The sequence below is a fragment of the Onychostoma macrolepis genome, chromosome 11, assembly GCF_012432095.1.
Source record: "Onychostoma macrolepis isolate SWU-2019 chromosome 11, ASM1243209v1, whole genome shotgun sequence".
NCBI lineage: Eukaryota > Metazoa > Chordata > Actinopteri > Cypriniformes > Cyprinidae > Onychostoma > Onychostoma macrolepis.
In genome coordinates, this window is record NC_081165.1 from 21058431 (window position 1) to 21072669 (window position 14239).

At 38.5% G+C, this 14239-nt stretch overlaps 1 protein-coding gene across 7 annotated transcripts in view; it reads right to left on the reverse strand.

Annotated features, from left to right (window-relative positions):
- magi1b (membrane associated guanylate kinase, WW and PDZ domain containing 1b) overlaps nucleotides 1-14239 on the reverse strand; it is a 132695-nt gene that overhangs the window by 53685 nt on the left and 64771 nt on the right. The gene's annotated exons all lie outside the window — the stretch shown is intronic.

Below are 14239 nucleotides of genomic sequence, written 5' to 3' on the forward strand. Positions count from 1 at the left end.
GATTTACAGATCCTGAGCACCACTGACAAGCATCTGATCTTGTAAAATGTGTGGTAAGTACTGCCGCTCCATAGTATAAACAGAGTTTGTGCAATCGCAAATCTCGAAAGCGAAAGTGAAAGTAAAAAGCGATTGTGCATTTGAAAGCAGTTTCAGAGTCCAGCATATTAATAGCAGCTCCCTGATGCCTGCATTTTATATACAGTATAATTACCCGACAATATAACTGCAAGAGAAAGTATTGAAAGATATATTTTCCTCCCTGTGTTTCCTTCCTGTGAGCTACTGAAATGAGCCGCACTGTGAAACAACCAATCAGAGTAGAGCTCAACATTATTATTCATGACCTTTCCAAATAAGCCAATAACAGACCATTTCATTCTAGGGAGAAATCCTAGGGATGTAAATGCACATGTAAAACCATTTCTGGAGATTTTTTGCCCTTAGCTAAGCCACATACCTTCTATATAGATATCAGAGAACAATTTAAAATATTGTATCAATGCATTCTATGGCACCTTTAAGTTGTGAAGAAAAAGTTGTGAGGTAAAAAATAATTACCTTATTTATTTATTTATTTTCGTGGCGGAAACAAAAAACAAAACAATAGTGACGCTAACTCAGGATTCTGAGAAAAAAAAGTTGTGATATACACACTTAGATTTGTGAGATGTAAATTAAAAATCGCAACTTTTTCTGCAGACTTTATTCTCACAACTGGAATTGTGAGATAGAGTCACAATTACCTTTTTTATGTTTTTACTCTGTGGCCAAAATGGGTGTGCATTTCCACAGCTGCCAGCATATTTCTCACAATGTGACACTTACCACCTGTTTCACATAACTGAAGCTTTACATATTTGAGAATATTTATATTTATATTGCAAATATACATTTTTAAATTTCTTACATTTACCTGTTTTTTACTCATAGGTGGAAATGGGAAATTCTATAATTTTCCTTCCCAGAAGGGAAGTCTTAAAGATTCATCATATTTCAAATCTTTCACATGCTTTCCTCACAGAGGTGGATTGTAAACCATCTTCAAAAGGGTAATTTCACAGAAAACAGGATTTTCCCTGCTCTTTTGATATAAAGATAGACTAGAAAGTTGCGCAACACAAAGACCATTTATGGAAACTAAGTTGCAAAAACAGGTCATTCTGTAATCGTCACAGTTTTGATGTAACAACTGTGAGGGCATTAACATATTACCGCCCACATTAACACATCAACAGCTATTCAGTATTCAACAACACGGCCTGTCTTGATGAATGACAGTGTGAACTACACCAGTAGTTTTCATATGCAAAGAAGTTAGCCAATCATAACAAAGGTCATCTACATTTAGATGCCTAACATAAAAGGTAGAGTTACTTTAAAAAGCCTGTTTAATTCTAAAGGTCACAGAGAGGGTGTAAAATGGTTTTGTAAAATAAAATTCAGACAAAAACCTGGGCTAACATTTTAAGTGTACTTCAGCGAAAAAATACAATGCATCAAAGGTGCAGATAAAATGTACGGCATCCCTTTCGCTGTGGTATGATAAATCTAAATGTTTTCAGTGAAAAGAAAGGCAGTCTCTTCTTGGCCTATAGGTGTAGTCAAGGTCTGGATGAGATGTTGACATGCAGTCTGATTCTGGATCAGTCTGTCAGTCAGTAATCCCCTTTAGACTCCATGTAGCTTAAACCTGGCTGAGCTGTTGACTCAGCTTATGACTGATTCTGGATCTGTCTGTCATGTTGAATGGCATGTCTTCCTCTCACCTGTGAGCTAGCATCAGTCTGTCCTCTCTACAGAATCTGGAATCTGGAAAAATACTGCTTCCTGCATGGGGATTTAAAGGAGAGGTAACTTCCCTAATTTTAATATGTATATCAGAATAATTGACATTTCTTTTTAGAGGAGTAGTTCAATCAGAAATTTATATTTCATCATTTACTCATGTCATTTCAAACCCAAAGTACTTTTGTCCCTACTATGGAACACAAAAATGCTTTGCAAATACAATTAGGAATGTACCTACATTCAAATTACCTCAATATAATATAGTCAATGTTAAAATTCTATACTATTGTGTCTAAATAAATTAAATCAATGGTTTTAAATGCTATACAGTGAATTTAGGCATCGCAGCATAATAAACGTACAGTATGAATGTACAGTTCAAGATAATCAGTATTATTAAATTATTTGCGTTAGATGATGATAAATGCATATAAATGCAAACACAGAGGAAATGAGCATGCACATTTAAATATCCAATGCCAATTTATTTATTTATATATATCTCCAGTCAGTGAGTTGAACAGGTTCAGTCCGTTTTGTGAACAAATCATTCAGACTGTTTGTGCAAAATGGATCAAATGTTTCACTGAACACACCAAAATGAGTCATTGAAAATCTTGTTTGGACTGTCACATGACATTAGAAGACTTAGAAGATAAGCACATTCCTTAAAATTACATATTAAGTATTCCATGGAAGAACCAAAGTCATATGGATTTGGAACGACATACGGATGATTAAATCATGACAGAATTTTAATTTTGGGGGTGATTTAATCCTTTAAGTGAACATGTAGTTAAGGACAAGGACAGAATCTCAGAGCTGTGAACGGAATTGGAATGAGTGCAGTGATTTGGCAGCAAAAACAGAGGCTCATTCATTCTTAATGAAAGACTGGTCCCTATTTTAAGGCATTTCTCATCAAGTGTCTCAAACGACACAAAGTTTCAAGATTTCTATACTCCAAAAGGAATAAATAAGTATAGACTTCATTCCAGGATGTGGTAGATTGCTGAAAAAGGTAATATTACAATTCAACATTTCCATGCCAGGTCTATCTTTTTTTCCACAAAATGGAGCCTGATCTCTCTACACATCTTCGCGTATGACATAAATACATGCAGTGGGTAAAAAATAGCTGCATTGTGAAGTGCTAAGCCAGCAAGGAACCTGAAAGCACCAAAGGAAGACATATTTAACATCACACGTTCTAAAATACATCAGAAAAACAACAATGCCATGTGCACATCCAGCACACAAACAAGCTCTAAAAATAGCCATGTCTGATAAATCATCTTATTTTAGCAGCTGAGGTTCCATGAGCACTGCAGTACCCAGCTTTGTGTTCCTGAAGCCCCTAGTTCAGGTTTCTGATATGACCTACATTCGACACATCACAGGACTTCATACAGGTTTGGAACAACATGAAGGTGAGTAATGAAGGTGAGTTTGGTTCTCTAAAGCATTGTTTGGCAAGACCAATTCACAAGCACAATCTCAGTGTTGCTTTTTTGAAGTCAGGAGAAGACCCTGCAGAGTTCTGCTCCATCAAGCTTCAAATTCCTTTGAACATCTCCTAAGCATCAAGCTTCATTGACTCACATGCCTAGGACAGATTCCTTCAGATTTGTTGTCACCAAAAAAAAAAAAAAAACTGTGAACAAAAAAAAAAAAAAATAATAATAAATAAAAATTGCCCATGCAAAATTCCATGCCCCTAGCATGGTTGTCAAGGTGTTCAGAGTGTTTTTTTATTTTTTTATTTAAAGATTTATTTATGGGCTTTTTTATGCCTTTATTCAGACAGGACAGGAGAATACAGGAAAGCATTGGGTGGAAAGAAAGGGGTATTTTTGTGGAATGTTCTCATTGATGGCACTAATCAGAGCGCACAAGAAGAAAAGTGAGAGATGACAGCAAGCAAATGACCAAGTCAAGAGGACACACACACAGAGGGTTGTTCTAATTTTATGTTATCTTACCTGTAGAGTTGCCAACCGTCCCTTAAAATAAGGAAAAGGTAAAATGATGCGTCCCGTATCAAATCAATACGGGACACAATTTGTCCCATATTTTCCAAAGGCCAACACATAGCTGATTTATAATAGTAATAGCAATTACAATGAAATCGATTTCATAAGAAGTATTAGAGAAGCTCATTTACGCGTGATTGCATTTTGGCGTCTTTGTTTCCATAGCGACGGAGTCTCCAGAATGCGCGCCGTTGAAGCCCTTTCACATGACCACAGCATATGGTAAACCTGTACGGTTTAAAACATCTAGAGCTCACATCTGCCCTTTGAACACAAGGCTCTCCAGATGTAGGGCTGAATGGGAAAGTTATCAATGGGTCTGTGTCCAGTGATGAACGCACAGTTTGCAGAGAAGCATTTCAGTTGCTCAAGGTGGACTGTCTGACTTAAAGGGATAATTCATTGATTACACACCCACAAATTGTTCCAAACCTGTAATAACATCATCTTATTTTCTTTTGTGTTCAACAGTTGAAAGAACTTTATGCCGATTTAGAAAAAAAATTATTAAAATGGGGGTTGTGGCTGTTTCAGTTTCTTATGCAATTTCAGCAATTTCATTTTTAACCAAGGTTCATTTTGACAAATGAATACTAATTTATCAATTTAAACCATTTTAAGTCATCTTAATCTGCATGGAAAAAGTTTTACTATATAAAGGTAAATCTGAATATATATAATTATGAGTCTGAATATATAAATGTAATGTGTGTGTGTATGCGGTATATATATATATATATATATATATATATATATATATATACATACATACATACATACATACATACATACATACATATATACAGTGGGGCAAAAAGGTATTTAGTCAGCCACCAATTGTGCAAGTTCTCCCACTTAAAAAGATGAGCGAGGCCTGTAATTTTCATCATAGGTATACCTCAACTATGAGAGACAAAATGAGAAAAAAAAATCCAGAAAATCACATTGTAGGATTTTTAAAGAATTTATTTGCAAATTATGGTGGAAAATAAGTATTTGGTCAATAACAAAATTTCATCTCAATACTTTGTTATATACCCTTTGTTGGCAATGACAGAGGTCAAATGTTTTCTGTAAGTCTTCACAAGGTTTTCACACACTATTGCTGGTATTTTGGCCCATTCCTCCATGCAGATCTCCTCTAGAGCAGTAATGTTTTGGGGCTGTCGCTGGGCAACACGGACTTTCAACTCCCTCCAAAGATTTTCAATGGGGTTGAGATCTGGAGACTGGCTAGGCCACTCCAGGACCTTGAAATGATTCTTACGAAGCCACTCCTTCGTTGCCCAGGCGGTGTGTTTGGGATCATTGTCATACTGAAAGACCCAGCCAAGTTTCAGCTTCAATGCCCTTGCTGATGGAAGGAGGTTTTCACTCAAAATCTCACGATACATGGCCCCATTCATTCTTTCGTTTACACAGATCAGTCGTCCTGGTCCCTTTGCAGAAAAACAGCCCCAAAGCATAATGTTTCCACCCCCATGCTTCACAGTAGGTATGGTGTTCTTTGGATGCAACTCAGCATTCTTTCTCCTCCAAACACGACAAGTTGAGTTTTTACCAAAAAGTTTTATTTTGGTTTCATCTGACCATATGACATTCTCCCAATCCTCTTCTGGATCATCCAAATGCTCTCTAGCAAACTTCAGACGGGCCGGACATGTACTGGCTTAAGCAGGGGGACACGTCTGGCACTGCAGGATTTGAGTCCCTGGCGGTGCAGTGTGTTACTGATGGTAGCCTTTGTTACTTTGGTCCCAGCTCTCTGCAGGTCATTCACTAGGTCCCCCTGTGTGGTTCTGGGATTTGTGGTTCTTGCGTGGAGCCCCAGATCGAGGGAGATTATCAGTGGTCTTGTATGTCTTCCATTTTCTAATAATTGCTCCCACAGTTGATTTCTTCACACCAAGCTGCTTACCTATTGCAGATTCAGTCTTCCCAGCCTGGTGCAGGTCTACAATTTTGTTTCTGGTGTCCTTTGACAGCTCTTTGGTCTTGGCCATGGTGGAGTTAGGAGTTGGACTGTTTGAGGTTGTGGACAGGTGTCTTTTATACTGATAACGAGTTCAAACAGATGCCATTAATACAGGTAACGAGTGGAGGACAGAGGAGCCTCTTAAAGAAGAAGTTACAGGTCTGTGAGAGCCAGAAATCTTGCTTGTTTATAGGTGACCAAATACTTATTTTACCGAGGAATTGACCAATTAATTCTTTAAAAAACCTACAATGTGATTTTCTGGATTTTTTTTATAGTTGAGGTATATCTATGATGAAAATTACAGGCCTCTCTCATCTTTTTAAGTGGGAGAACTTGCACAATTGGTGGCTGACTAAATACTTTTTGCCCCACTGTATATATATATATATATATATATATATATATATATATATATATATATATATATATATATATATATATATATATATATATATATATATATATATATATATATATATATATATATATGCATATACACACACACACACACACACACACACACATACATATATACATATATATATATATATATATATCTTGCTCTCACAATAACACAATAGTAAGTCTGAATATTTAGAAGTACATCTGAATATATAGTTATAAGTCAGAATAAATAAATGTAAATTGTCAATATATATGTAAATCTGAATATCTAGTTATAAGTCTGAATATATACAGTAAATGTAATATGTGTGTATGCACTCCAAAAAATGCTGGGTTAAATACTGGGTTAAAGTTGGGTCACTGCCCAGAAGGCTAAACATTTAACCCAACTGTTGGTTGAAAACAACCCAGCATGTGTTCTGTCCAATATTTACCCAGCACTGGGCTGTACTTAACCCAGCATTTTTTAGAGTGTATATATATAACATCTTAGCATAATAGTAAATGTAAATGCTTCCTACAATACTTCTGATTAGCATTAACAATACACAAATCATTGTTCACAACTGTGAAGTAAACTAAGGGATATTGGCTTTTTAAAAAGGTGAACAGCCCTTCGATATATCCCCCCCAACTTCCTGTTTCAAAAGGAAATGTCAACAAAGGAAAGAGAAACATACAATATATATGTATCTTTCCTATCCATAGCACACACGGGTTAGAGGTTACATATCAAGTCAAAACCCTCCTGGTTACAAATCTCTAAGTAGGAGCAAAAGAAATAGCTTTAGCAAAACATTGGCAAATGGCATTGGCAGAGACACAGTGGCACAATGCTAAATGACTGATGATGAACACCATGAAATAAACACACACAAATTAAAAAGCAGGCAGCTTTGAATCATAAAACTGGATGTCGGCTTTAGGTTCACATGAATGTAACAAGGTTTTGACTTCAAAACTCTGGTCTCTAAACCAACTTAACACTTGGTATGTGTGTATGTGCATACTAATCACTCAATGAGGAATCACAGTTGCAAAGTGGACAAAAATAGTAAGCCTGTATGATTCAGCAGTGTCTGATGACTCTTATACATAATAAGTTTCAAAATTAGCATGCATCCATATTCAAATCCTTAAAGGTCAAGCAAAAGTGTGCAGCACAGTGAAACTAGCACACTTTCCCTTCCCAATCCAGACACAAAGAAGTTTTGTAGCTTCTTTGTTTTCTTTCATAGTAGGTCAGCTTCACCTCTCACAGCCACAGCATAAGTTGCCTGGCATTGTGAAATCGGACATACAACATATTGTCCAGTTATAAAGCAGATCGAGGTGTTTAACGGGAGGTATTGCATTCCTGGAGAGCAATACTGCAGTAACCGGAGAGGCAATCAATCAGACACAACGCTTTAAGTGACTCTGAGCCTCACCGCCGTGATTCAGTTAGCGGTGTAGCGTAGGCTGTTGTTAACGCATTTGGAAACGACTCATTATCATCATCATTCTAATAATAGTCAAGACTATTACTATACCAGCATTCAGATGTTTGCGCATTTCCAAAGTTATAAAGGGCCTGTGGATTTTGGCTTGAAATAAAGGCATGATTACAATATTTTTTACAACAAAAACTGGGTTAGTTTAAGATGCTAAATCTTCAGCGTTCTTCTCACAGAAGCAATTTCATGCGTTTTCTGATGCCCTCCCAGTTAAATACATAAAAACTAATTGAAAAATGCTCTCGTACACTGGGATGTGTTTGTTCTGAGCTGAAGCTGTTATCTGCATGGCTTGATTAAATTTTTCATGAGCCTGACCCAGTGAGTAATACAGGCTGCTCTCTCTCTCTCGTTCTTCTCCTACTTCCTTCTTTTTGCGTTCTTGTCATCTTTCCTTTTTTCCTACATGTGCTTCTCTCTATAATCTATAAATGAAAGGCACTGACATGACTGGAAAAATGATGAAACAAATCAAATGAGTGGCAAAGCTTTAAACTCACAAGTGCATGTTTGCTTTGAGACCATCTCAATCACTGTACATATCATATATTAGTGTACTAATAAAAGTTGGTGTTTTAAGCAGATGCACAAATTGAAAATTTACTACAAAAATTGAAACAACAGATTAAAAATGTTGATGAAGCTTCATGAACATACAATTGTATATAAAATATTTGTCCAATTAAATGAGAATGTCCCTCTTCATTTACCACCTACTTCTGATAAGCATTAACAATAAGCAATTCATCGTTCACAGACGTGATTAATAAAACTAAAAGATAACGGCTTTAAGAGGGAAGTGCCATTTGATACCACAAGTTCCTGTTTCAGAAGTAAATGTAAAAAAAAAATGATTTAATGGATTCATTTTCTAAATGAAGAGACTTTTATCGGTTTTCTGAAAGGATCATATACAAAATAAACCAGAAAATCAATTCTGAGTAATAAAAAGCACAAGTAGAATTAGAAAAAATGTGTACTTAACGTGTAAGCATTTTCTAACTTAACTGTGGTTCAGACAGAACTACTAGACCAGTTTTTCCCCACACTGGAATGAAATGTGGCTCTGGATTCACATCGCATAAAGTATGTTTATAAGATGAATTTTTGCAAGGCCACAGTTTCCATTAAGATTGAAATCACGAGCAGGGCTACAAATACCTTGTGGCTAGAGTTTCTCTGTAAATAATGAAACAAACACCATCAAATTACACTAAACAAGCAAATAAGTTGATCGCCCAAATAAAAAAAAACTTTTAACCTTTGACAACCTCACTGAAGTTATTAAACCATCTCTTGCCTATCCTGACGGACATGGACTAGAAGAAAAAATATTTGAAGTACAAAAAAGAAAGCACCTATACTTTGTCAGAAGCATTAATCAAAAGGCAAAGCACCAATAAATGGCATGTCCAGGCTGGAGGCGACGTCAGTAGAGTTCAAAGGGATATAAGATATTGACAGTCTTGTCACAGCAGAGGCGTTTGAGAGCCTCTACTTTCTCTTCTGTGTGACTGATGCCCAAAAACTGTTGACAGATCACTACAGATTTATCAAAACACACTGAATGGCACAATAGTTTGCACTGGTAATGCTAATAACATTTCACATTATACATACACCAACCGATCATTGGTTAACTACCACATCTGCACGACCAAATATAACTAAAGCTTAGTTAAATGACTTATCAAAGCATTAAGTGCGAGTAACATTGCATTACAGCAGTTTTACCATGGTAAAGCAGTGCTCTTAGGCACAACATGAACCAGAGTACAAAAAACAACCATAGCTGTAACATAAGGCTTTAAGTAAATGGCAGCAACAGCAATATTATGACGAGGCACCACTGTTCAGTGCATGTCATCTCTACAAAAACAAGCTGGAGTATTAAAAAAAAAAAATAAATATAATAAATTCTAGTATGTTTGGCCAGCATGTTGGTAAACAATTTTGAGCCAGCATGAATTACACTAGGCAAAACAGAAGGTTGAAGAGAGAGACATGAGAGAAGAAACTTGGCATCTCATGTCTGGAACCGGGAGACACTGGGAAAGGGAAAACTCATGATCGGGAAAGGCTCGGGGATGTGCGCCCATGTTGATGTTGACAGCCAGCCCTTCCGGCTCAGTGGGAGAGAGAACCATCTGTCCCAGCAAAGGGTTAATCCACAACACAGATCCCCGATTCTAGCATTTTCCACCCCACATATTCCCATTAACAAAATGGAGTTGGTTTCTAAAAGTATATCCTCCCAAAAAGACCTCTACTTCAAAACAAAGCATGGTTTCAACATCCATAGACTCCATCAAATCCAATCTACTCATTCCAGTGACGTCTGTGCCAAAACGACTGATCAATGCATCAAGACATGCCAAATAATGCTTTGCCGAAAATATCGATCAATGCATTGATGAGCTGTTTTGATACACCAAAACTGAGCTCACAAGGGAAACGCCATGCAATACGAACACACACAGCAGGCCTATTCCTATTTCAGATTTACTTGGCTCAAATCTTCATCAGATAATCTACATAAAACACCAGCCTTTCATATATGAGCCAGAAAATGCAGCCATTTAACCAATAAAGACCAATAAGACACAGAGAACCCTTCAAAATGGGCATCTTTTCTGAGCTTACATGAAAGGCTGAGAGAAAAAGAGCATGAGAAAGCCTTTCAGACACAGATACGGCTGGAGACAGCGGCTGCAGCGGAGAGACAGACATAGGGCTGGTGTGGATGGGAGGGGGCCTGGAAGAGAGAGAGACGCCTGCCACACTGCTCAACTCCAAACATAATGGCCTCCAACACGTCAAGTGACCACAGCTTAATTCAACCTCCACTCGCTCAAGCAGACGGGCACGTACGCGCACGCTCCAGCGGCTAACGCGGACCGCGGCATCTCTGGTGCACCATTTTGCCATCCTCAACGCAACACATCCTCTCACATCCCTCAAGACGGACACATACTCAGCTACATTCCCCAGCTTTCTCTCACTCTTTATGCATCCCTCATTCCCCACCCCCACCGCCAGACCCCGGAAGCCGAAGAGTCCAGGTGATATTTGGGAGGGAAAAATGGACAAATTACCTCAGCGGAAAACCTCGCAGCTGCTACCTCCAATGCATGCAATCCACTCAAGATCTTGCACAACAAGATGAAATCCAATGGAAAAAGAGCGGAAAATCCCAGAATCCTGTTCCGGTGAGCATCAGACGCTTGTATCTCAGCTAGCGCTGCCCAGTCTGTCGTCCCTCCTCCTCCTCCTCTTCCTCTCGATCTCTTTCTCTGTAAAGCAGTCGTCCAGCCCAGCGTTGAAGCTCAGCCAATGTGAGGGGCTCGCACAGCAAACACCATCTGAGCTAAACGTCTTCAGGCTCACACTCATCCACCTCCGCCCGCCCACCTCTCTCTCTCTCTCTCTCTCTCTCTCTCTACCACATCCCCCCTCCTTCTTCTCCAACACACACTTGCAGACAAATACACACATGGCTCCCCCTGCAAACAAGACACTTGCACACTCTCTCTCACTCGCACACGTACATACACAAATACGACGTGACTACGGCAATCAAATGGTGGGCTAGGATGGGGATTAGAGGTTGAATGAGATTTAGCAGATAAAAATCGGGCTGGTCAGGCCAGCCATGTGCATGCATACAATACTATTGTTTAACTCCAACAGGCCACTGGGGCATACGGCATGGGTGGGGGGAGAGGGCTTCTGTGTGTGACCACATTTTGGCCAGAGTCATTTCCCGTCTTTTATTTAGCCTCCACAAAAAAAACAGACAAAGTTTTAATTCAGACCAATGAGAGTTTTAATTCTTTAGTCTTAAAGCGCTTAAAGAATTTGGACATAATTTATATTTTCTGAATAAGTGTTAGTGATGTTAATGTGAACGATTTATCAGATAAATGTATTATAAAAATGTAATTATCCCCATGTGCACAGAGAAACATAAACCATGATCGTAAGAAAACCCAAAAGACAAAATCAAGTCCCACTCTACATGATTTCCCACTAAATATTTTCTAATTCAGAAATGTCTCTCATTATGGAAGTTAAAGGGATTTACTTTATTCTGTGGAACATAAAATAAGATGTTGAGAATGTTTTAACTATTTTTGTCTGTACAATGAAAATTGCAAGGGTCCAAAACAACACTGGACCTCAATGATGTTTGTATGGACAAAAATACATTTTTCTTGATATTTTTTACAAACCACAGAAGAAAGTCAGTCATACAGGTTTGAAACGATATCAGGGTGAGTAATGACGACATATTAAAAATCCACATACTGTTCCACATCTTTCATTTGAGTTTAAAATGGGCATGTGAACTTTAAATATTATGTTCCATAGAAGAAATCAAGTAATATGATACTTTATTTCATAACATTTTAATTTTGGGAGAACTGTCTCTTTAAATGTTTTTGTTGTCATGTTAATCTTATCACTTTGGGATAAAATCCCCATATTGTTCTGCATCTTTCAACATAAAGCTTAAAATGTGCGTGTGAACTTGAAATTAAATTAAATCAGAAGAATCTGGTTTTGAATAGCCGTTTGACCACTAATAGCCACTCAGCAAAATTACTTCCCTCATCCATCAAACAAGTTCCATAATTCTCAAGCAAATCTTTCAATCTTTCTGTGTTGCCCTCAGAGTTTAATGATTGCAGTGGCAAAACGACAAACATGCATCTCCAGATGAAACCCTGAGGAAATAGGCCAGAGGTAATGACAGAAACACACTGTGTCGTGAAGCTTGTCTATGAGCTTCTATTTCTGGGTGGAGCTCAGCGTGAATCATCTTCTCAGCCCTGTGGAGCTGTGATTTGGATTTAAAGCTCACCTTTTACATAACATCAAATGTTCAACTACTGAAGAAAAGCAGAATCGCTTTGTTGCGTGAAAAATGGAGGTGAAGGCCTTAGTATGCATGTAGAGCTGGATCTTTAGGGCTTTTCTGTGATGGGTACATGATTAAAGGGACAGTTCCCCTAAATACGAATGTTCTGTCAGTCTCATGTTTTTCAAAACCCTTTCTTTGTTCAGTGAAACATAAAAGAAGATATTTTGTCAGTGCAGTTTAAAGTTGTTCTTCGTAGACATTCTTCAAAATATCGTCTTTTGTTTTCCACAGAAGAAAGTAAGTTGTAGAGATTTGGATTGACTTGAGGGTGAGTAAATGATAACAGAACATTCATTTTTGGGTGAACTATCCCTTTAATTTACAAACAGTCGGTTTATAATGAGTGTGTTAAGGAAGGAAAGTATGTGTAGATGCCATTCTATGTGGGTGAAGGACAACTGAACACTAGGCTGAAGATAATTTCGTTTTCCTAGAGTAATTCCAACCTTTAATTCTGAAGGACATCTTTAAAAAAAAAAGGGGGGGGGGGGGGGCAACTTGCTGCAGAGTCCCAGTCCTGGTCTTTTTCTTGTTCTGACGGAGCACATGAATGGAGTGGTATCTGAAGAGGCATTCTTCTCCTTTTGTTCCTCAAACCTCTTTTTAAATCCACCCATCCAAAGTAGTGCCCCCCGGACAGGCCTGATGCTGGTCTCTAGTTAGTCCACTCTCACGGTGATCAACACTTTCTGAGGGCGCGTTTGACTTGCAAATGAATTCACAAAATGCCTTTGAATTCAGAATGTCAAGTGCTGTGAGTGAATGGGCATTTCAGGCCAAGAACAGCTGAAGACTCGTCTACGCCGAACAAGGTGTTAGCCAAAGAAAATGTGGAATGGGATTTGGATTCTGAACATTTAGTTGAATTTCTCAGTATGCCGCCCACATATGCTTGCTTAGTGATATCAAGCTTGAGCTGACATATCAAAATGGAGCCTGGAAACACAGGACGAACCCAAACAGAGAGGACCAGACCTTGGATGGCAAAAACCACATCCTGGATTAAACCATGTGACATAGCGCAAAAAGCAAACCATCCAGACGTAGACTGTCAATGCTAAAACTCACCCGAATGTTTGTGCTCCCTACCGAGAGCCCTTGGCTCCCTGCAGGTATTACCTGTCTTCTGTTTGCTAATCGTAGCTGACTTGCGACCGAGGAGCACTTCAGATCTATACCGTCTCCAAGCCAGCGGTTGAAGCGCGATGCTTGTCGGCAGACAGAGTAGCACACAAGCTAAATGCTAATTAGCTAGCTCCCACAGACATGGGTGGCTGTGAATACTTCGTTAACACAATTAGCTAAAAAGAAGATGAAAATTTGGAGCTGCATTTGTTTTCTTGCATATTCGACTGAAAAACACCTGCTTTTTGTTGAACTAATGAAAGCTACAAGTCACCGAGTGAACAGACACATTCTCTCAGATGCAGAGATCTACCTAGCAACAATGTTTGGGATGTCTAACATCATAAGACAGCATATGCCTGGGCAGTAACCTGTCAGAGATGGCATATGAGGGATCTGTAGCGTGCACTGTGGTGCGAAGGGCAGCGACAAATTGGATTTCACTGCACCGCTTCGATGCTGGACGCTTTTGTTCAGGCGGCGAGTT